The 23,641-nt window shown below is 36.6% G+C and overlaps 1 protein-coding gene and 1 non-coding gene across 3 annotated transcripts in view; one reads left to right on the forward strand and one right to left on the reverse strand.

Annotated features, from left to right (window-relative positions):
- CTNNA1 (catenin alpha 1) overlaps positions 1-23,641 on the forward strand; it is a 169,225-nt gene that overhangs the window by 74,680 nt on the left and 70,904 nt on the right. The window lies entirely within an intron of this gene.
- Positions 6,526-6,632, reverse strand: LOC136156670 (U6 spliceosomal RNA). The gene has a single exon (XR_010661159.1). It is a non-coding gene; the product is annotated as a U6 spliceosomal RNA (small nuclear RNA).

Here is a 23,641-nt window from a genome sequence, read left to right on the forward strand (position 1 = left end):
GCATGTCCCACACCACTGTTTTGTGATCTGGTAATATATTGATCTCTGTACAGTAGTAGAAATCTTTGGTTTTGCATCAGAAGAAAATAAACGCATCACATTTTGGGGGGGAGGGGAATCAGTTATCTCTGTAATAGTGTTTGCATTATCCTTTTTCTTCAACTATTTATCAGTGATTTTTGACCTTGGAAGTATAGAATTATAAATTTTGGAATTTGAAAGTAACATTAGTTATCATAGTGTAGGGTTGACAAATTAAACTTATTAGGTAAAGTCTTGTCTGCCATCTATTTTTGTAAACTTTATTGGAACATAGCCATACTCATTTGTTTACTTACAGTCCATGGCTGCTTTTCCACTGCAGTGACATAGTTAAGTTGTTGTGACCGAGATGGAATGGCCCTAAAAGCCCACAGTATTTGCTGTCTGGCCCTTTACAGAAATTTGCCAAGCTTTAATCTGGTTCAGCCAACTAATTTTTTGGAAGGTTTTAAAATACAAACTCAGTTTTTCTTATTGGATGTGATATTATTTAGGTTATATACTTCTTAGATAAATTCTGAAAGTTAGTGGCTTTTAAGGAATTGGTCTATTTTATCCATTTAATCAAGTTTTATATGAGAAAATTGTTTGTAGCAGTCTCTTATTATCCCTTTAGTATTTGTTGGGAGTCTATAGCCATATTCTTTAATTCATTCCAAGTGTAGGTAATTTGAGTGTAGTCTCTCTATTTTCTTTGCCAGTCTTGCTGTAGGTTTATCAATTCTATTTATCTTTTGAATCAACCAGCTTTTTATGGTTTCATTGTGTGTGTGTTTTTCCTCCGTTATTTTCAATTTCACTGATTTCTGTTCTTCATTGTTTCTTCTTTTTCCTTTAGGTTTATTTTGTTCTTTCTCTAGTTCCTTGAGGTAGGAAATTAGGTTATTGACTTGAGACCTTTTCTCTTTTTAGTGTAAAGATTTAGGGCAGACTTCCATATAAGCCCTGCTTTGTCTTCATACTTCATTTTTGTTTAGTTTAAAATTTTTCCTTGAGTTTTCCTCTTTGACCAGTGGATTATTTGGAAGTACAGTATGTTTAGTTTCTAAGTATTTTCTTGTTAAATTTCTGTTACTGATTTCTTGTCTGTGTGTGTGTACAGTCATGTCTCACTTTTTGTGACCCCGTGGACTGTAGCCCGCTATTCTCCTCTATTCATGGAATTTTCCAGGCAAGAATACTAGAGTGGGTTGCCGTTTCCTATTCCAGGGGATCTTCCCAACTCAGGGATTGAATCCTTATCTCCTGCATTGACAGGAGGATTCTTTACCTCTGTGCCACCTAGGAAGCCTTTACTGATTCCTAGCTTAATTCAAATTCAGTATGGTCAGAGAACATATTTTGTATGACTTTAGTTTTTTAAATTATTTATTGAGATTTGTTTTATGACCCAGTAGTGCTAACTTTGTGATATTCTATCTGCACTTGACTATGGTTATTTTTTTTCTTTGCTATTGTTAGTTGGAGTGTTCTTTTAATATATATGCTAATTAGATTGAGTTGGTTGATGACATTGACTGATTCAGTTGGTTTAGTACTTCTGTACCTTGATTGTTTATTTATTTGTTTATTTAGAGTCTGCTTCTTCTGGTAGTTACTCAGACAGATACAGCCCTGTCTGCCAACTGTAATTGTGACTTTGGCCCTTTTTCATTTCAGTTCTCAAGATTGCTACTCTGTGTATTCTCTCCAGAGTCTTTAGTTGCATTCATTGGGATAGACATCGAATGTGTTTACCCAATCTTAATCAGAACTAAAACCAATCACCTATTTTCAAAACAGCCTAAGACCTGGAGGTAACTTGGCCCTGATCATACCCCGGTAAGAATAGTTAAGATTAGAATTGAGGCTTCTGATTTTTAGTCCAGAGCTATTTTTGGTGGTCCCTTTCATATGTGATGCCAAGGATGGTAGATAATAATGCTTACCTAGAAATAGGTATCATTAAAGCTTGATCAAATAGCCTCCCCCATAGCTGTTTTCTCAGCTGTGAAACAATCATTAATAGCTACCCTTCTACCTGACTTTGTTAGAAGGCACAGAGAAACACTCAAGACCAAGGAAAATGAAGACGATGGGAAAGTTGATGGTGGTAATGCAAAAATATCAACATGCCTTGAGAGAAGAGAGTAATAAATGAACTGTAGTCTGGAAAAGGTGAACAGGGACCTGGGTAGTCAGTGACTGAGGCTGCTGTCCTGTCTTCTTGGCTCTGTGTGATATCTTGGTTTCTTGCTCTGTCTGTAGCAGAGAGCCGAAGCAACAGCCTCCACCCTTAGTCTGCATCATCTTGTAGTTTAAGCATCTAATTTTAGCTGAAGAGGATCTTCTTCCCACCCCACCTCATTTGAGTGTGGAAAGGAAAAGGGATGCCATGTTTGACATGAGCATAAAACTAGAAAATGCTGTGTATATGTGCAAATTGGTATTGTTTTACAAAATTAATAATGCAGTTCTTTCTTCCTCATCTATTCTTTTTACTTTTGGCAAAGTTGTCATGTTGAGAATAAACCGATTCATTAAAAATAGTGTCATTGTTTAAATGTAGCAAACTAGGCATTTTATTTTTTTAATTAAAATAAAATAAGCCTGTTTGTCTAGAATACCCATATAGGACAAAAATGTTAAATTAAAAGCTTATCAGTTGTAACTTTCTACCCTAATATTTTCTGTCCAATGATCTTAAAAATTTTTTTAAATTTAATTTGGGTGTTTTAGAGGACCTAAGGTAGTTAAAAAGAACTGGTTGAGTTTCTAGACTGTCCTTGCCAGAGATAGATGTAGCCCTGGCTGCCAGGAAATTTCTTCTCTTTGATTTCATGCCTGCTCTCTTGAAAGTTACTTTGGTTTTTGTATTTCTTCATCACAAAAGTCAGTGGAATGTGATGTTTTTCTTCTGAGTGAATGTACTTTTAAAAAATTTTATTTTATGTTGAATCTGTGTTCACATCAGATGACTGCTAAATAAGTACTTGACAACTGATAATTTATTTATTTTAAAGTGGAATATTCAGTATTTAGAACCAGAGACTGCTACGAACAGATTTTGTTTGGTCATTCTCTGAAAACAGCATAAGACCTTTTCATAATGGTGTAATTTGGAAACATACCATAAAGAAGATATTTCACTTGAGTTGCTTTATGCTAAAATAATAACTAGTCAATAAATTGTCTTACAAGTATTATTTTCAGATGGGTTGAAGTGATTGACCTTCTGGTTTTACTCCAGTTGCAGATATTCTAACTTCGGGTTTGTAATTTGCAGTTTGTACCATATAGATGCAGTGTGGCATCTTACTTCAAGGCTTCCTTGCTAATTGTTCTTTAAGTTTAACTCCAGAACTAACTTCTCCTGAATTACTTCTCCCTACTTTGAAGAATTACTGGTTTTGTAGACTCACATAAGGAACTCATCTTCTAGGAATAAAAAGATCTGTGTTTTGATTTGCCCTTGTTTCTGTATGAACATTGCATAACCTGAAATATTTTATAAGAAAAATTCTAGATGTTTGATCAGTGTACCCAACTATAATCTTTAAAGCTCCTAACAATAAATGCACTTGTTGCTGGGAAATAGATGTGTGTGTTTATGTTGCTTTTAATATTCTGTATTGGTGAAAATACTGGAAAATTGTTTAGTTTTTTTAAGTTGGTCATTTATATATACTCTTATTGAGTCATTATTTTGTGTGTGATAAAGGAATCCCTTGTTCCCTTAAACCTTTTCAAACATGGTTTATCTTAGGCTACCGAAATTTCTTAATTTAGGAAATGGACTTCAAATCATTAGTAAGAGATGTGTTGAATTTTTCTGTTTCAAAGCAGCCTTGAACTTTGTAGCATTTACCAAAAGCTTCCATTTAAAAGTAGAATGCTAATCACAGTGTTTGTTAAAACTGATTCCATTGACTAGCTCTTACTTGCTGTCTGTAGATCTTTCATCTTGGCAAACTCTAGAGCAGGAATCAAACTTTTTTTAACTTGGTTTTCCCTGCTAGTGTAAAATTAATTATTTTCTCAAAACCGCTATGAATCAAGAATTACAGTAGTTTGGGAATTCTCTGGTGGTCTAGTGGTTAGGACTCTGCCCTACCATTGCCAGGGACCAGGCCGGGTTCAATCCCTGGTCAGGGAACTAAGATCCCACCCATGAGGTATAGCCATAAAAAGAAAAAAGTTTTGTTAGTTTTAGGGTTTTGATGATAAAGACCAATAACTGTCTATTTGTGATTTGAGGTTTTGGACAAATGATAGTTCTTTTAACCCTCAAGATTTGACCATCCAGTGATGAACATAGGTTTATGATGAATGCCTTATGAAATGACATGATGTTGTAGATTTGTTTTAAAAACCCTACCCCAAAACTAACATAACTATTACAAATGAAACAAGAAAGCAGAAAGTTGATGGCTGGTAATACTGAATAAGGAAGTTCTTTTTACTGTTCTTAATCTTTTTGGGTGTTTGGGAAAATCCCATAATAAAAAGTTAAAAGACATATCTTATTATTATGGTTATTTGAGTAGATGCCAGCATATTAGATATTTAAGGGCACAGTTTTTGCCATGTCTTACAGCCTTTCTGAAGGCATTTGTCTTGCAGAATCTAAAAGAGCTTGCTTTATTTTATCCAGTCCCCTTCTCAGTCCCCAGTTCTTACCTAGGTTAATTAATTCTCTTGGGAATTTGTGTGGAAAAATGAGAAAACGATGCTGTTAGTAAATGAAAACTGAAGTAAGGACTTATGCCATTAAGTAGAGTCATGGTCATGAGGGGTCATGGCAAAACGAATCCGTGGGTGGACAGCAGCTATGAATTAGCTAGGCCACATGGAGGGTAACATTGGGTCAGGCATTTGAGACTGGAGAATGGGGCAGCCAGTTAGGAGAGGGTCCTAGGCTTCCTGTATTGCCTCTGAGGCTGGTTGCCCAGTTGTGTTTGGTTTCTTGTGCTTTTGTCCTTGAAGTAAACCCTTTGTCACTGTATTTGATTTGATTTCCTTGATTCTCCAAAAAAGGTGTGTAACTAGAGTAGTCATTGAATGATGTAGTGTTCTAGGCTAAATTGTTAGCAAGCACTTTTTTTTAGAAGGTCAGAAATGGTTGTTACTTAATCATCTAGGCATTCCATAGTCTACCGCCTCAAGCATTATCAGCCATTGCCCTTCCCTGAATCATAGTTTTTTTTTTTTTCTCATTTATTTTTATTAGTTGAAAGCTAATTACTTTACAATATTGTAGTAGTTTTTGCCATACATTGACATGAATCAGCCGTAGATTTACATGTGTTCCCCATCCCGATCCCCCCTCCCGCCTCCCTCTCCATCCCATCCCTCTGGGTCTTCCCAGTGCACCAGCCCTGAGCATTTGTCTCATGCATCCAACCTGGGCTGGTGATCTGTTTCACCCTTGATAGTATACTTATTTCAATGCTGTTCTCTCAGAACATCCCATCCTCTCCTTCTCTCACAGAGTCCAAAAGTCTGTTCTGTACATCTGTGTCTCTTTTTCTGTTTTGCATATAGGGTTATCATTACCATCTTTCTAAATTCCATATATATGTGTTAGTATACTGTAATGGTCTTTATCTTTCTGGCTTACTTCACTCTGTATAATGGGTTCCAGTTTCATCCATCTCATTAGAACATTAGAACATGTTTCATCCATGTTTCATCCATCTCATTAGAACATTAGAACTCATTAGAATCTCATGATTCAAATGAATTCTTTTTAATGGCTGAGTAATATTCCATTGTGTATATGTACCATAGCTTCCTTATCCATTCGTCTGCTGATGGGCATCTAGGTTGCTTCCATGTCCTGGCTATTATAAACAGTGCTGCGATGAACATTGGGGTGCACGTGTCTCTTTCAGATCTGGATTTCTCAGTGTGTATGCCTAGAAGTGGTATTGCTGGGTCATATGGCAGCTCTATTTCCAGTTTTTTAAGGAATCTCCACACTGTTCTCCACAGTGGCTGTACTAGTTTGCATTCCCACCAACAGTGTAAGAGGGTTCCCTTTTCTCCACACCCTCTCCAGCATTTATTGCTTGTAGACTTTTGGATAGCAGCCATCCTGACTGGCGTGTAATGGTACCTCATTGTGGTTTTGATTTGCATTTCTCTGATAATGAGTGATGTTGAGCATCTTTTCATGTGTTTGTTAGCCATCTGTATGTCTTCTTTGGAGAGATGTCTGTTTAGCTCTTTGGCCCAGTTTTTGATTGGGTCATTTACTTTCCTGGAATTGAGCTTCAGGAGTTGCTTGTATATTTTTGAGATTAATCTTTTGTGTGTTGCTTTGTTTGCTATTATTTTCTCCCAATCTGAGGGCTGTCTTTTCACCTTGCTTATAGTTTCCTTTGTTGTGCAAAAGTTTTTAAGTTTCATTAGGCCCCATTTGTTTATTTTTGCTTTTATTTCTAATATTCTGGGAGGTGGGTCATAGAGGATCCTGCTGTGATTTATGTTTGGAGAGTGTTTAAAAATATGGAACACTTCACGAATTTGCGTGTCTTCCTTGCGCAGGGGCCATGCTAATCTTCTCTGTATTGTTCCAATTTTAGTATATATGTTGCCGAAGTGAGCACTGAATGATAGTTTTAAAGCTCTATCATGGGTAGTAAGAAATTTTTGTTTCTTATCTGTACTTGGCTATTGTATAATTTAGTAGTGATGTTACCTTGGTTGTTCACTAAACTTTGAATGGAATATAATAAATGATAGTAACTAGCCAGGCCTGCGCGCAGTCGTCCCCCGCCCCCCCCCCCCCCCCCACCGTGGTCACATGACTTATCGCCTATACACTTTCTACTGATTAAGAAGTTGCCTCAGCACAATTTTAGGTGGCTTTAGCAGTATTTTGTTGGCCATAGTGGTTTCAGATTCCTTGCTTTCACTGTTGATTATGAAAATACGTGGCCTCTAGCTAGGGAAAACGGTGTTTGAATATAAACATTCTTTGTACTGTTGCGTTCCCCCCTCTTTTTCTTTTCTTTTTTTTTTTTAGCACTTTTTGTGGCCAAAAACCAGAATGAGGCGATCTGGCTTAGAAGAGATAATGCTATGCAATAAAGTTTTTTTAAAAAGCACAAATGAAATTATTTTATTAAAAAACACTCAAGTCTAAGACTATACTAAATAGGGTATTCAGAAACAAGGTTGGCATTGATTGGCATTGAAGAGTGGGTGAAGGGAGAAACAATAACAGATATAGAATCAGCAATTAATTAGTGTACAGGGGATGGCAAACCTGACTTGGTGGGAACGAAGAACCATTAAGGTACCATTTCACAAGGAAGATTTGCTAGAAGCAGTCCTCTTTTCTCCTGTTAGTGGGTGGCTCACTGACAGTTCGGGGTGTTGGGAAATGTTTGCTTTTCCCTTTTAATTTGCACCGATGTAGAAAGTTACTATTCTGATTCTAGTGATAAGGGGTTTATGGAGAGAGGAGTTTTAATCATATTACTTTTATAACATCTTTGATTGACAGCATTCTTTTAAGGTGGTTTTATCCTTTGATACGTTTCCTCAGGCCCAAAAAAATGATCTACTAAAGCAGAAAGGAATGAAACCATTGCATTTAGCCTCTAGACAGCGACACATTAAGGACTAATGACTGCCAAAAGGAAATGTCAACCACTGAGCTAGTCTACTTTCTTTGGCAGCTGCAAATCCGGTGAATCAACAGTTTTTGGTGTGTATATTTAATGTGGGTGGAGGAAAAGAGTGTCTAACATTCTTTAAGGCCCTGTTAATTTTGGCACGGTTGGACTTGGAGTCCGTTTCTACTTTTCTAAACCCAAGAAAGGCACGTGGCATAGAATAAGGATAATTCCTTATTATATAGATAGTATTGGATAGACACATTTTAAAATGTGTTTGTAGCTTTGTTTTTATGTATTTTTGTTTGTTGTGGGTGCTAAAAGGTGGTGTGTTCGTGTGTACGAGGGAATGTACTTGAAGAGTTGATTGCCTTGATACCCCTTTTCACAAACAGGAATTACCTGAAGAAAGGATAAAATTGTGATCCTGGAGGTTTAAGGAGCAAATTTAGACTGAATACTAAAAATTACTTTTAAGAAAAGGACACAAATTTAGGGCATTAAAACTTAAAACCAAGTATGTTCACCATGTCCTGGTTATTGAAACTTTTATGTTGATACTTAAATATTCACATCTAAGGATTGGAAGAGTGATAGCTAAAGGGTATACAGGGCTTCTTTTTAGATGGTAAAAATGTTCTAATGGTAATGGTTGTATATATCTGTGAATATACTTTCAAGTGGTCTACTTTACCTGGGTGAGTTATATATCAATTATGTCTTAATATATACATTATAATAAGTACATATATCTTAATACATAAATGCATATCTTAATAAAGCTGTTTAAAATATTCACATGCTTTTTCACATGTATGTATCCTAATGATGTGATGAGTATTTTAAATTATATTTTCTATAGATTCATTCAACTTGTTTATCCTCTGTGATGCAAAGAATATTTTCCCCATTTTGAGATGGGGCCTGTGTCTGTTATTGCCATCAGAATGACTTTGGCCACATTAAAAACCTACATTGTATCTATAAGTTGGCTTCTTTAATCTTCTGGCTTTCTATTGAACAAATTAATGGTCTGTAATTTTCTATGGCTGTTTCATCTAAATTATGAATATATCAAGTAAAGAATTGTTGAATCAAAAATAATTTTAAAAATTGAGAAATCAGATTGAACATGTATCATTTCAGAGTGACTTTTTATTTTTATTTTGTCTCTGAAAAAGTGGTGGATCTGTACAATATGCATATTGATGGCCCTTAAGCTATCATATTTTAAATACTATGGACTTTTTAATGTGATGATTCTGCATATAATCACTAGAATTTGATTAGCTTAGAACTCTTAAGAACTATGAAAAAGAATCAGCTTTTATATTAATTACATAGTTTTTTTAGAGTGAAAACTTTTTTTGATCACAGGAATAGAATGGATTTGAAGGAGGAATTTTGATAGAAATAATGGTTCTCATTAAATTATAAATATATATATCTCATAGCTATGAGATAGAGCTATGAACTTGAACTTAAGGCCCACTTGAACTTGAGGAAATTGCAAAAAAGAGGTAGTAGAGGTTGTAAGTGAAGTGGCTTGTTTAAAGCAATATTAATTACCTTGTTAGCCTATAATAGATTTTTTTTTTTCCTTTAGATTAACAGTATGGCTCTTGAGTTTGTGTCATACTGGCTTTTTCTGATCTTTGTACTACACCTACCAGAAAAGCATGGTTGATGCTGTAGGGTTTGCTGCTGACTTGTGGAGTTAAACTGCAAATCTGTCAACTTTGGTGAACTCAAGGGGCTTATGTATAGTGAAGTGTAGGCAGAAGTTATCAGCCTTCTTTCAGCTTTCAGTGCTTCTTGGACTTTAGAAGTATGTTCAGTTCCATCATAGAAATCAACAACAACTATACAAGCTTAAAATACATTGTGTATATAATATATATAAAATTACAGTTACTAACAAGGGTTCAAATTAGCCATAATGACTTCTTTTCAGTGTTTTTCCATTTATGTTAACCTGCTAGGTAGTTAGTACATTTTATTTGCCAGTTTTTCTACCAGACCAAACTGTTACAGGCTCCAAAAACATTCATATGAGAGAAGGAATTTTCAGAAGTTCTTAAGTTTTTTCTGAAACAAGGGGGAAAACTGTAAACATTCATTTTTAGCTGTCATAATTTCTTAGTTAAAATGTCAGTTGAAATAGACAAATATAATCTCTTTTCCCCAGTTTTTATTGTCACTTTGTTTGGGGATATTTGTACCTCCTCCCTTTTTCCCCCCCTTAAAGAAGACTCTCAGAGAGAAGCTTGATGATAGAATTTCAGGCACAATGGCAGAAAGTATGAAAAGATGTGTTTTGGTAGATACAGTCACCCTCAGATCAGTGTGGACAGGTGCTTGTGAAGCCTATTTTGGATGGGAATCTCTCTCTTAAGCTGATGTCCTGGGAGACAGAGCGTATGTTTGCTGCCCCAAGTACATTTTTCAGTGGGTTTTAGAAAGGGACTATTTGAGTAGCTTTAGCTCTTCTGTTGTTGCTGCTTGGAGTTAGGCTCTGATGATGTTGATATTTCTTTATCTGGAGCCGAGGAGTTGAATAGAAGCTGAAAATGACAAAGATTGTATAGGCTAGTGGATTTCTCATTAGTTGTGAAGTTGTCAGGGATGTTTGTGTACATACTCAGTCAGTTTGTGTCTGACTCTTTGAAACCCCATGGACTGTATCTACTAGGCTCCTCTGCCATGGAATTTTCCAGGCGAGAACACTGGAGTGGGTTGCCATTTCCAACTCTAGGGGATCTTCTCCACCCAGGGATTGAACTTGCATCTCTTGAGTCTCCTGCATTGTTAGGCTCATTCTTTACCACGGCTCCACCTACTATTACTTATGTTTCTGCAGAGAAATCAGGTGTCTCCTCTGTGTGTTTAAAATTCTTTTTGTGTTGTTGGTATTTAGCGGCCTGCTCTAGGGTGGTGAAGTCTACCTAATTGGAAGCTTTGTTTTCCGTCCAGAGATCTTTGAATTCTGCATTTACTGATATGTGTAGGTTGTTGGCATTAAGATAAATTTCTTATTGAAAGGATTGTCAGTGGACTTGATGTGGTTCTATTTCTTGACAGCTTCACTGAACTGGAAGAGTCACTCCCCAATCTCGGTCGTCTCAACACTGAATTGGGGATGATGGTTGTGCCTATGCACACAGCATGATTGGGAGCTTGTGAAATAGCCCCTGCTATTCTTACTACTGCTACAATTACCACTACTATTACTAATAAAGTTTAGAATTTTAAATGTTTAATACTTTAACGCCTCTTTTTTGTTTTTACTTGTCCTGCTTTCCAGTGATTTCTTAGCGTAGTTGCTTTTCTCCTGCTGAGTCAAAGAGCTTCATTCTGCCCTTCCTCCCTTTACCATCTCCTCTCCTCTCTTTGCAGTGGCCAAATTCATTTGGAGAATCTTTCCTTTTTTTTGTGCATTCTGGTAATAATATCTGAAGATTGTATTAATTTTTAGCAAATACACCCCTACTTACTGTTGCAGAGGTTATTTTATTTCTTTCCGTTTCTTTTTACTGTCTTGCCTGAAGTTGGTGGCCTTATTCCCAGATTCATAATATGTTCTCTTTACTGTTAAAACGTATACTTTGCTTGGGTCTGGCACACTTCTTTATAGATAATTCTGAGTTTCCTGGCATGGAGAAGCGAGGCTCTTGAGTGACAGTGTTCATTCCTCTGAATTGAGTTTTGAATAGGCCTCTCTGTATAAAATCTCTTCATTATTCTTTCCTGCTCATTTTGGATTTATTTGGTGACTGCATTTGAAGTAGATTTCTAAAAATTTGAATACTATAACTGTCTATATAGTTTATTTTCTTGTTCTCGTTTTTTTTTTCCCCCTTTCTTTTCTTTTCTTTATCGCTTTTTGTTTGGCTGTGCCTTGTGGCATGTGGGAACTTAGCTCCCTGACCAGGGGTCCAGTCTGAGTTGGAAGCACAGAGTCTAAATCACTGGACCACCAGGAGGTCCCTTTCATTTGTTTTTCTACAAGTCATGTTGATTTGTTCTTTGTAGTTTATTGAAACTTCTTTCTAGCACAAGAAGATGATATGAATAAAACTTTTTCTACAGTGTTTAAGAGAATTTACACACCCTAGAGCTGGTTAAATAAATAACCGAAAACAATGCTTAAGTGTGGCATATGTAGTATTAAAAAGACACTGGAACAGGTAATGTGAAGTCTAGAAGGTTTCTTTTCCCTTTGATGTTTATAAGCTTTATTTCTTTTTAGAGTTCTAAAATGGCTGAAGGGAAAAATCTTTGTAGTTAAGCTGGGCTGACTTAGAAGTGAGGCATGTGGGCTGACTGACATCATCAGTCTTCACTTAGGAGATATGAACAGTTGCCTTCAGATGTTATCTGTGAATTTACTCATTGGATTAATGGTTAGTTGCTTCAGAAATAATATGGGAAAGTGGGAAAGTGTTTCATTTGCTGACTCTGATAGGTTTGTTTTGAAAAATGTAGGTCTTTATTGTTAAGCTGAGATCTTTATGACTACGGTATTACTTTCTACATAATAAAAGGGTTTTTTAATTCTTAAAATAGGTAATATATTTACATAGTGCAAAATTAAAAGGCTATAAAAGGGTATATAGTGAGTATATATGAAGTCCCCTTTCATTCCTGTTCTCTAGCCATCCATTGTTTTCTTCTTATATTTTGTTTCCTTCCAGAAATGTTTTATGTAGATACAGTAAAGTACATAGACACACACACACACACACACACACATAATTAAAGATGTCTGTTTTGAGAGTTATGTTACTTAATTTTAAAAGAGACTTTACTCTGATAATCTCCTGACTTCTGCTTGGGCTTCCCCCGCCCAGAAGTGTTTTCTTAAGTATATACTTCGCTCTTATGACCACTGAATTGCATCCCACAGCCCCCTTTTTTGGTCAGAAGTTTGCAATCTTTTTTCACTCCTAAGAAAGCTGTTTCCTGTTTGTCATTGCTTTCCTGCTACTTTTTAAGGTATTTAATCTGAGGCCTCTTTTATTTTCTCTACTGGGGTATCAGCTTCCAGTCCCTTATTGTAATGAAGTCTGTAAACCTCACATGCTTGGAATGTAGTCATTGTGTCGTGTTTCATGTCTGAATTGTTTTTCAACCAAGTCAGATTGAGTAGCCCTAGGCTGGTTGCTCGATTATTAACTGTTCTGTATATTATTGAGGTTACTTCTCTTTAACAGATAATTACTATTATGACAGCACATCTTAGTGTATTATCTGTATAGCCAATAGGCATTTACTGTTCTCTTTGAAATGTTTATTTCAGAGTGTCAGATCTCTTTACACTTCATAATTTATTACCTTTTCTCATCACAGATGGTTTATAGTGGTCTTCATTCACTATAATAATTTTCAAGATTTTATCATTTTACTGTAGTCTCTTTCAGTTTTGCATATCTGAGAATTCCTGTGGTCTTTAACTCATAACTCTGGCTCTTGTCCAGAAAAAGCATTCATTGACTGATGCTTTCTGGTTTTAGAGCCCCAAAGATAATACCTCTATGACTCTTGCCTGTTAACCACTACTGGGGGTTGGGGAACCCTGGCTAACAAGTCTTTTTGTGACTGATGGTAGTTTCTGCTTTCTAATATTGAACCTTTAACCTCAGCCATACAGAAGGAGTTTTTAGATTCAGTCTAGGGGATATTGTGCATTGCCTATAGCCATGGTAAAAACACTGCCACACTGTGCTATAGGAAGAAAGACTATTAGTAAACAAACAAACAAAAAGTCCTCTTTGTCTTGTGCCAGTGGAAAACATGCAGTAATGTAACCACTGATAGATGCCTGAGGAGTGCAGTTTTAGGGAGAATTTCACAAAATATTCTGTGTTGAGTATATCATAGGTAATCGCGAGAGGGGAAACCATGTTGCCTCTTTACTGGGCTCCTATCTCACTGAGCCTCTCTTCTTATATTTCTGGGCACTATTGTGCTTGATATCTGACACCTGGGCTTCTAGGTCCCTAAATTTCACATCTTCGGGTGATTTTCAAGTTGATCAAGGCAACTGGTCTTCTTGGGAAGTTATGCTGCAGTGCTTGGGGGTAAAGGTGAACTATGATGGGAATGGATGGTTTCTGTCTTTAAGTCGGGGAGATACTCATTATAGGTACAACTAGTTAATGTGGATGCTGCCCAGTCAGCTTGCTGTTGTGCTGGAGCAGGATTCTGGAAGCCTCTATCAGGCTTGGCATTATTTTAAGTATTGATATGAGTGTGTGTGTGAGAGATACTGCAACACTTTTAACAGTTCCTCAGTGCATTGGGTCTGTGGGCTAATAGCCACCCCTGACCCCTGCCTCCATCAACATTTCCTGCTTCCAGGCTCAGTTCAGAGAGCTACTTTCACCTCTTTCTTAGCAGTTTTCCAGGTCAATGATTTCAGCCTCTTTTCCACTGTGTATCCTCTTTTCACTGCCTTCATTCTTCTGTTTTCTGTCCCATCCCTTCCTTTTTACACCATCGTACTTTCCTTCCCAGGATCAAGTGAATCTGGTGACTACTATAGTTTAATTATAGCTGCTTTTTAGACTCTATATTGCCTTTTAAAATATAAGAAATTAGGAGTCACTTTTAACAAGTGCAACTGTACAATACAGAAATTATAAAGGCAAAGATAATTCTTTTAAAATTTATACACACCCATACACATGCATATAGCTTTCTACACAGGATGAACTGGAACTGTGCAGGGAAGGGAATTCTGGAAAGTGTAGATCTGAATTGGCTAAATTGACCCAACACAAATCCATCACAATCTTTCATTTGCCTGATGTGAGATAAATACTCCCAATGTTTCTTCCGGTTGGATGGTGACTTATGTTTATACTGTTCATTAAATAAGCTATTGCTGTGTGTGTACATGCAGAAGTAGTACCCCCAAAAGAGAAAAGATTGCTTTATTCTGGTTCTATGAAAAGAATTTTCAAATGAGAGTATCATATAAATTGACATAATCCAAGTAAAAATTCCTTTGTAAAAATTTCATAGTTGAATACAAAGTTAATCGCCTAACTTTTGAGCTTCTATACAATTATCCAAAAAGATTTTTTCCCCACACAGGCTCTTTTAGTTGTTTAGGATTAGAAGTCATTTGTCTTGGCAGGAAGGGGAAGAAGTCCAATCATAGAGCTGGTTTAGTGTAGGTTTTCAGAACATTTCCTTCTATATAGCATTCTATGGTAAACTTGTCTTTCACAGTTCTCATTGACATCACATCTGCAGGATTTCTATACTTGTAAATAATTTTAAGAATATTTGTTTTTATTTTTACCTACATCTGCGGAATTTGTGTGGGTATCTGTGGTTTATTTATGGATATACAAGTTCTTGAATGCAAGCATTGAATGTAAGTACACATATTCAAGCAAGAGGTTCTTTCTTTAATCAAGTAAAAATGTTGGTGCAAGACTTGAAATCAGAGAGAGGTGCCAAAGTTTAAAAAACAAAATCTTCGACAAGAAATGAGCTAAGTAATGGCATTCTCTTTGAGACAAATAGAGGCTGTTTTATTTTGTCTTGACATAGATCTTTTTACTTCTGTTTTTCCCCAACTGAACGCAGAGGTCTTGTGCCTATTGAAATATTCTCTTCCACAGACTTAAGTGAAAGGTGTAAATGCTTGAAAGCTCTCAAGTAAGGAAAGGCTGAATGAGTAGGCTGCCAAGCATCACTGGAGAGAAACTTAAGTGAGAGAAACAGAGGAAGAAAGAACAGTTTGACAAACTTCTCTGGCTGCAGTAGTGTAAAATACAGACATTTTGTGATACAGTGACAGTAAAGAATTTTAGGGTGGGATTCATTTGACGTACTGTGTCCCTCTGTTAGGAAAAAAAAATTCCCCTAAGCCTTTCTATAGACATTTTTCCTAGTTCCTTTTTTTCCCCCCACTTTGGACTAATTTATTATGATGTCATCTTATTCTTTCTTATCTTTTGTGGATACTATTCATTTAAAAGGGATAAGGATGGCTTATATATTATACTGTATGCAGAGGTATTTCTTACTTCATGGGACATATACTCTGATTTCTCCTTAGCAGTGAAAAGCATTTTCACTGATATCCTCACAGTTTTGAGTACCAGTTGTAACCATTGACAGATGTTTTCAATTTCACAGGCAAAAAGTTTTGAGTTCAGAATGTGAAGAGCAAATCTGATCTCTACAATGACCAAACCCCATGACTGGTCTTTTAACGAAGCAAACTAACCAGCCAGTTCTATATATAAAAGTTATTGTGGATGTGGGAAATCGTAGATTCACCAGTAGAAACCCTGTAATACCAATACAGAAGATATAATACAGGCTCAAGAGGGAGCCTGTATATAATTTATATATATAATTAAGACTGATTTGAGTTGTATGGCAGAAACCAACAAGCCATTGTATAGTAGTTACCCTCTAGAAAAAAAGAGAAAATCTAATACATACTGGGTAAAACATTTTCCCCCACCTGTCTCCTAAAAATTTGTACTTTGTTGAGAACTATATTTTACTAATGGTTCTAGTTGTATACCTTTGCCTGGAGGTGTTTTGGGGTCCCACACGTTCAATGTTTGGTGGGTGAGAGAGTCTCCGTTTTTTCCCTCTCTAGCAGAAAGGGAAAGCATGTCCCTCCCCCACTTTTTTTTTTCTTGTAAAAAGAGATGCAGAAAGCAACAGAAGTTGATATCTGGTAGGATCTCCCCATTTACAGTTTCCCCTACTTTAGTTAAATTAAAAAATATCTGCAAAAAAAATACATATATATATATATATATATATATATATATAAATTATATAATTTTACACACACACACACACACACACATATAATTTGGCTGCATGGCACTTGGTATCTTAATTCCCCCATCAGAGATCAAACACACAGTGTCCCCTGTGTGTTGCCTGCAGTGGGAGCATGGAGTCTTAACCCCTGGACTGCCGACAAAGTCCTTTAAGTCAAAAATTATGTAGAATTCTTTGTTGTTCAGTCGCTCAGTTGTGTCCAACTCTTTGCGACCGCGTGAACTGCAGCACACCAGACTTCCCTGTCCTTCACAATCTCCTGGACTTTACTCAGACTCATATCTATCGAGTCAGTGATGCCATCCAACCATCTTGTCCTCTGTCATCCCCTTCTCCTCTTGTCCTTTGTCTTTCCCCGGATCAAGGTCTTTTCCAGTGAGTTGGCTCTTTGCATCAGATGGTCAAAGAATTGGAGCTTCAGTTTTAGCATCAGTCCTTACAATAAATATTCAGGGTTGATTTCCTTTAGGATTGACTGGTTCGATCTCCTTGCCATCCAAGGGGCTCTCAAGAGTCTTCTCTAGCACCACAGTTCAAAAGCATCAATTCTTTGGCGTTCAGTCTTCTTTGTGGTCCAACTCTCACATCTGTACATGACAACTGGGAAAACCGTAACTGACTAGATGGACCTTTGTTGGCAAAGTGATGTCTCTCCTTTTTACTCTACCGTCTAGGTTTGTCACAGTTTTTCTTCCAAGGAGAAAGCTTCTTTTAATTTTGTGGCTGCAGTGATCTTGGAGCCCAAGAAAATAAAGTCTGTCAGTGTTTCCACTTTTTCCCCATCTATTTGCCATGAAGTGATGGGACTGAATGCCTTGATTGTAGTTTTTTGAATGTTGAATTTTAAGCCAGCTTTTTCACTCTCCTCTTTCACCTTCATCAAGAGATTCTTTAGTTCCTCTTTACTTTCTGCCATAAGGGTTGTGTTATCTGCATATCAGAGGTTATTGATATTTCTCCTGGTAGTCTTGATTCCAGCTTGTGCTTCATCCAACCTGACAATTTCCCATGGTGTACCTTACTCTGCATATAAGTTAAATAAGCAAGGTGACAATATATAGCCTTGATGTACTCCCTTTCGTAATTTTGAACCAGTCTGTGGTTCTCTGTCTGGTTCTAACTGTAGAATTCTTAAGTCTGTACAGAAAAATCTGGATGTCTGATAATTTTCATGGTTTACCTAAGTGGAGAAATTTATCATCTAGTCTTTTTTTTAAAGAGGGAAAAACTGATTTATTCTTTTTTTTTCTCCTTTCGTGTACTCTTAAAAAATACATAACTTTCTTACACAGTTTTCCTATTTCTTTTGTACAGGTGTGTTTAAAAGATTGCTCAAATAACCCTATATGTTTTCAATTTTCCCTTCTTTTTTTTTTCAGCTTGTCTTGATTGTAATGAAAATCTGGAAAAATATATTTTCTTATTCGATACACCGAAGAACTTAAAGTCTTTGAGTATAGACAGGGAACCAAAAACATGATGGTATTAAATTTGGATAGGAAATGAAAGGATTCTGAAATTCTGAAGCTTGTTGCTGTTGCGAAATGTAACCCTTAAGGTGTCATTTTTCATCTTCAATTTCTGTTATTAAGATAGTATGTAGATAACAATTGGGGCTTTATTAAAATTATATTGACAGCCATTCCACAGTTTTTTAAAAAGTAGCAGTTTCACTGAGGTATCTAACAGTGAAGCCATTAACGAACCTCTTATATATGAAAGTAACACATTAAACCTTATAAGATTCTTTTGTAGTATGTGAGAGTTAAATTAGCAGGTTGTCACTACACTGCTCCTGCATTTCTGTTTAATATTTGTACTATACAAGGGTATCAAATTATAGTTCTAAAAGTTTAGAATTTTAGCTTGCAGAGAATTTAAGAGTACATAATAGATTTTATTGGAGTGAACGGGACCCAAGCAAGGGATTTGCTCCGTACTTCAAAAAGTAAAAACAGGTTCTGCCTTTTCTGTGTTTCATTCAGGAGAGGGAGTCCTTATTGACACTTGATTAGAAAGTTGTAAATATGAAGACATGAAGAAATTATGTATCTTCTCGGAAAATAGTTTCAAATTGGATATTAATAATGAAAACTTGAAATTAACATGGGAACTCAGACGCTCTATTTAATACATGCTAGTGAAGGAATGATTTCTTATATTTTTGCCCCTCATGCTGCCCTCACTTCTCTTGAGCAAAGCCCTAAGAGAGTCATTTGTTGTTTTCTCAACTGGCCATTGGTTCTTGCTCTTTGACTGTCTTTCATATAAATCTTTCATCCACTTTCTCCTGCAGCCCTTCTCTGATAGTTAAAATTATAGCTTTTGTTTTTCTCAGCAAAACAAGAAAAATTACTGAAATACATTTTTCTAAATCACCACTTTGACCATCATAATTCTAGTCATCTCCACAAGTCTGAAGTGGCTGTTCTTGTTGACCATGTTAAATCTGAGCACCTTTCCTGGTCCCTGAAGCCCCTTGGCATTTGGACCTAACTTGGCTCATTTATCGGTATCAGTTTGTCAGATCAGAGGCTTTGGCCACCCCCCACACCCAGTCATATTGAAATCCTGTTTGTACTTTTGTACCTAGCTTAAGGCTCTTTTCGCCACTGCATTCTTCAGTGACCACCCTGAAGTGACCACTATTCTTCACCCGCCCCCTCTTTTCTAAATCCATCAGCGATCTAGATGGCACCATCCAATTCACATTTTGGGGTCTTCTTTTATTAGTTACTTATTGACTCTTAAATTTAACCTCTGACTAAACTATAAACTCCTGAGGGCAAGTGCCTATATCACCTGAACATCTCATATAGTGAACGTTGAAGAACTTGTTGAATTATTTAAATATATAAGTAGTTGTCGTAATACAGGTCACACTTTACCACTGTGTGCCAGGAGTTGTTCTGAGTGTTTTACACACTTTCCCATTTAATCTTCTGAACATGAGCTTCATACTGTTAAGACAGAGATTAAATGACTCATTTAAGATCTCACAGGTATTAAGTTCAAAACTACAGTTTGAGCTTAGCCTGGCTCCAGAGTTCAAGCTCTTAGCCATCATGCAACACTATAGTTCCAGTTGAGAAGAATAGTGTGTTAGATGGCCCATACCATAAATTAGACTTGTGATTATATATTCCCTTTCCTCCCCAGATTTTATTATGAAAAATTTCATACATATATAGAACTGGAAATAACTTTTCAATTGAACATGCATGTTCACACACACTTATTTTGTAGATTCTGCGATTGATTTTTTGATACTTGCTTTAGCGATATTTATCCATTCCTGTGTCCATCATATTACTGTTTTATTTACTTTTAAGTTTTTTTGGGTGGAGGAACTGTGCTGGGTCTTCATTTTTGCACTCAGGCTTTCTCTAGTTGCGGTGCACTTGGTTCTCATTGCAGTGGCTCCTCTTGTTGCAGAGCGCAGGTTCTAGGGTGCGAGGGCTTCAGTAGTTGTGATGTGTGGGCTCAGTGGTTTCCACACACGGGCTTAGCTGTCCATAGGTATGTGAAGTCTTCCCAGAGCAAGCATTGAACCTGTGTCCCCTGCATTGCCAGGTGGATTCTTAATAATCGGACCACCAGGAAAGTCCATCTTATTATTATTTTGATTCATTTCAAAGTCAATTGCAGATACTTGGCATATTTCATCTGTAAATGTTACAACATGCATCTTGGTGTAATTTTGTATGGTGAATTTTATACAGTAAAATGTACAAATTTTAAATATGCAATAGGTTTTGATAAATGCACACACTTTGTAACCCAGTCCTCTATGAAGATAGAGAACATTATATGATCATCATTTTATTAAATACTTGCCTTGTATTTCAAGTAAATGAGTCATACATTTCCCCCCATATTGAAACCTGCTTTTCTGATTGACTCATGTTCTCTTACTGGATCTTTGGTTTATTACACAGACCTCATTGAGGGCAGGTCATCTGTTTCAGCTACTTGGATTGGAGAACATACTTCGAGGTGTGACGAATGGTGGATTTACTGTAGTATTAACCATTCTCCCTTCCTAAAGTAATATGGATACTTAATAGTAGCAATTCCTTTGATAGACAGTGTTTCAGCCCATTTTCATGAATTAAGTTGACCTTATTCCTGTTAGTTTTCCAATAGAACGTGATTTGCTCATGTGACTTTGATGTTGAGAGAGGGGTGGTGCACTTGAATCCCATCCTTTTTTGGTTGACTGTTATTTGATAGATAACTGTTTAAAGGTTTCCTAGGTTGATGTATCAGAAGAGTGTGGTAATTTGTCATCCACTACTTGAATTTCAGCTTTTAACATGTGGAAAGCAGAATCTTAATCTTTTTCACTCCTCCCCTTCTCAATCTATGCCATCTATAGTGTTCTTACTCCCAGTTGATATTAGGTCTTGGAATTCAATTAATTTAAATGCTAATTCATAAATCAGACTAAAGAATATAGCCTATCATAGGTTTTGTCTAATCCCCAGGCCCCCTCCCCCATCCTCTCTTCAATTTAAACTGAGGCGTGTGTATGTGCGTTTGAAAATTGACATAAAATATTTATAAGGCATGATCTTAAAAATACTGATGATTATTTTGGGAAGCCAGAAGGTTTGTATTTTTAACAAAGTTATATTTGCTTAATTGTTTTTGTAGTAACTTAGGGTGATGTCTTTGCTGGGAACGTCAAGCCCACTTTAGATAAACGCTTTTACAAGTTGACTCTTTCTTTGACTTCTATCTGTAATTCATCTCATGTGTAGTTCTAAGTGAGCACAAATTAAATGTCTAGATGATGGTATTGCTTATGCACTATAATGTCTTTTGACATTTTAGGAATGCTGCATCAAAAGGAAGAAAATTCCTGACCACTTGCTATTAGGTTTTCATGTAAGTGCTGCTGCTAAGTCGCTTCAGTTGTGTCCAACTCTGTGTGACCCCATAGATGGCAGCCCATTAGGCTGCTCTGTCCCAAGAATACTGGAGTGGGTTGCCATTTCCCTCTCCAATGAGGGAAAGTGAAGTCACTCAGTCGTGCCCTACTCTTAGTGACCCCGTGGACTGCAGCCTACGAGGCTCCTCCATCCTTGGGATTTTCCAGGCAAGAGTATTGGAGTGGGGTGCCATTGCCTTCTCCAGGTTTTCGTGTAGAAGAGGAGATAAATCTTAGACTAGCAGTTTTACCAAAATAATAAAATGGGCTGTAGTTGTTGGAAGTTGATGGCAAATGTCAGAGAGCAGTTTTGCACCTACTGGCTTGAAGGGATTGTCAGGAGACAAGAGGAAGACATGGTGACCTGGCACTGTCCCAGAATGCCTATAGACGTGTGCTGAAAGTGGTGTATTCTTCTTCCTTCTTTCTTACTGCCATTTTCCCTTTTGAATTTCAAGGGAGAGTTAGGGAGATTGATCAGAGAGAAGGTAGCATTGGCAGGGTTATTTCTGGATCCAGTTTCTTAGTGTGTGCCATGGTTGACAGTCCTAGCATGAAGGGCCTAATGCTCTTATCTTTATATTTGGAGCAAAAACTATGGCAGAAAATACTTTCATGTGAAAGATCAGTGTTTTTGTGACCAATTCAGTGGAATTTTGACAAAATGTATATGAAAATTTAGAGCACAGATGAGGGAAGTAAAGATTACCACCTATTATCTTGAGAACTCTGCATTTCTGAGATTTTAGAACCATATTCTCTATATCTGTGTCCTTTATTCCCTAGGGTGCATTCCCTGCACCACCCCCCCATAAACCCAGCAAAGTAACTATTAACATTAAACATGTGAAGAATGTTAGGGATTTTATTTGCTCATATACCTGGAGTGAGTGCTATTTATTAAGAGCAAAAAAGTCACTATTCTTAAATGGCTCATATTTCTTATCATTTGACAGTGTAAGAATGGTGAATAATATTATTTGATACTTGAATCTATACAAAGGGACGGGTAGACTAAGAAGACAACTCAGGATGTGTACTTGTGTTTCTAATAGTATTTCCCAAGCTGTATAAATTCATTTGCAGCTGATGGGCATTTGGTTTTGTGGACTCAAGGAGTATTTTTGAAATTATGGGTATTTCTTTAAAAGGGGTTGCTTAGCAATGGATATATGACAGTTGCACTTTTTCTTCTTAATAGAGTAGCTTATCTTTCGAGTTTTGGAAAGCATGAAGAGATGTGGAATGTGGTTGTAAAAGAGGAAAGAGAGCAATTAGGGTCAAGAGATGTGGGAAAGTGCAGAAAAGTTGTGGGTAAAGGAGCAGATAAAGCAGTTTGCCTTGTGGGATAAACCATATAATGATCTTGGAAAGAGAATGTCAAGGAGTTCTTGAATTGAAAAATCTGGGCCACATGATCTATAGGCTTTGATATGACCAAATGTAGATCTTCATTCTGAGAGGTTAATTCCACGCAAGTTTTATGTTTAATAGAAATTTTGGTAATATGGAGGATCACTGTCCAGCAATCATGAAACATATTCTCTTTGACTGATAGGTTATCTTTGTCTTAAAATTCTCATACTTCATTCACTTGGTCAGACCCCTCAGTAGTTCTGGCAGATCTGCCTAGGACCCAAATCCTCCACAATTGGATGGGCTGCTTCCTACATTAGATGTGTACTTGAAGTATGTTTTTTCCTAAGCAGAAAAACCCCAACATAATAGTGATGCTTAATCCTCAGTTATATATTTTGTCCTAAAATAAAATTGTCAGAGGCTATCAATGAGATTATTTTATATTTCTTTTGAAAAATAGTATCTGTTTATGATAATGGCTAATACGTGTTGTCCTATATAATGACTTGATTTTTAAGTGTCTTACTCAGAAGTAATTTTGGAATTAGGAATTCTAAATCTTTAAATTTAGCCTTGATTCATAAAGCCAAATCAGAGTAATGCTCTGTCTAATATTTTAGTACATTTATATAAAGCAGATTATTTGACTGTGAGATAATGTGGTCAGTTCTAAATTAGTATTAGGTATAAGAGGTATATCGAGGTTGTTGGCTTATTAAAAGCTCTTGCTAATTATCAGTCTTCAGTTTCGATACCATATGTTAACTTAGTGTAGAAAGTAATACTGGAAAGTAGAGAGTTTCTGGGAGCAACTCAGAAGCCTAATATGTCTTTAATGGGATTAAAGATGGATCTGTCACATCTAGTTCTCACATACTGT

The sequence above is a fragment of the Muntiacus reevesi genome, chromosome 1, assembly GCF_963930625.1.
Source record: "Muntiacus reevesi chromosome 1, mMunRee1.1, whole genome shotgun sequence".
In the NCBI taxonomy this organism is placed as follows: Eukaryota; Metazoa; Chordata; class Mammalia; order Artiodactyla; family Cervidae; genus Muntiacus; species Muntiacus reevesi.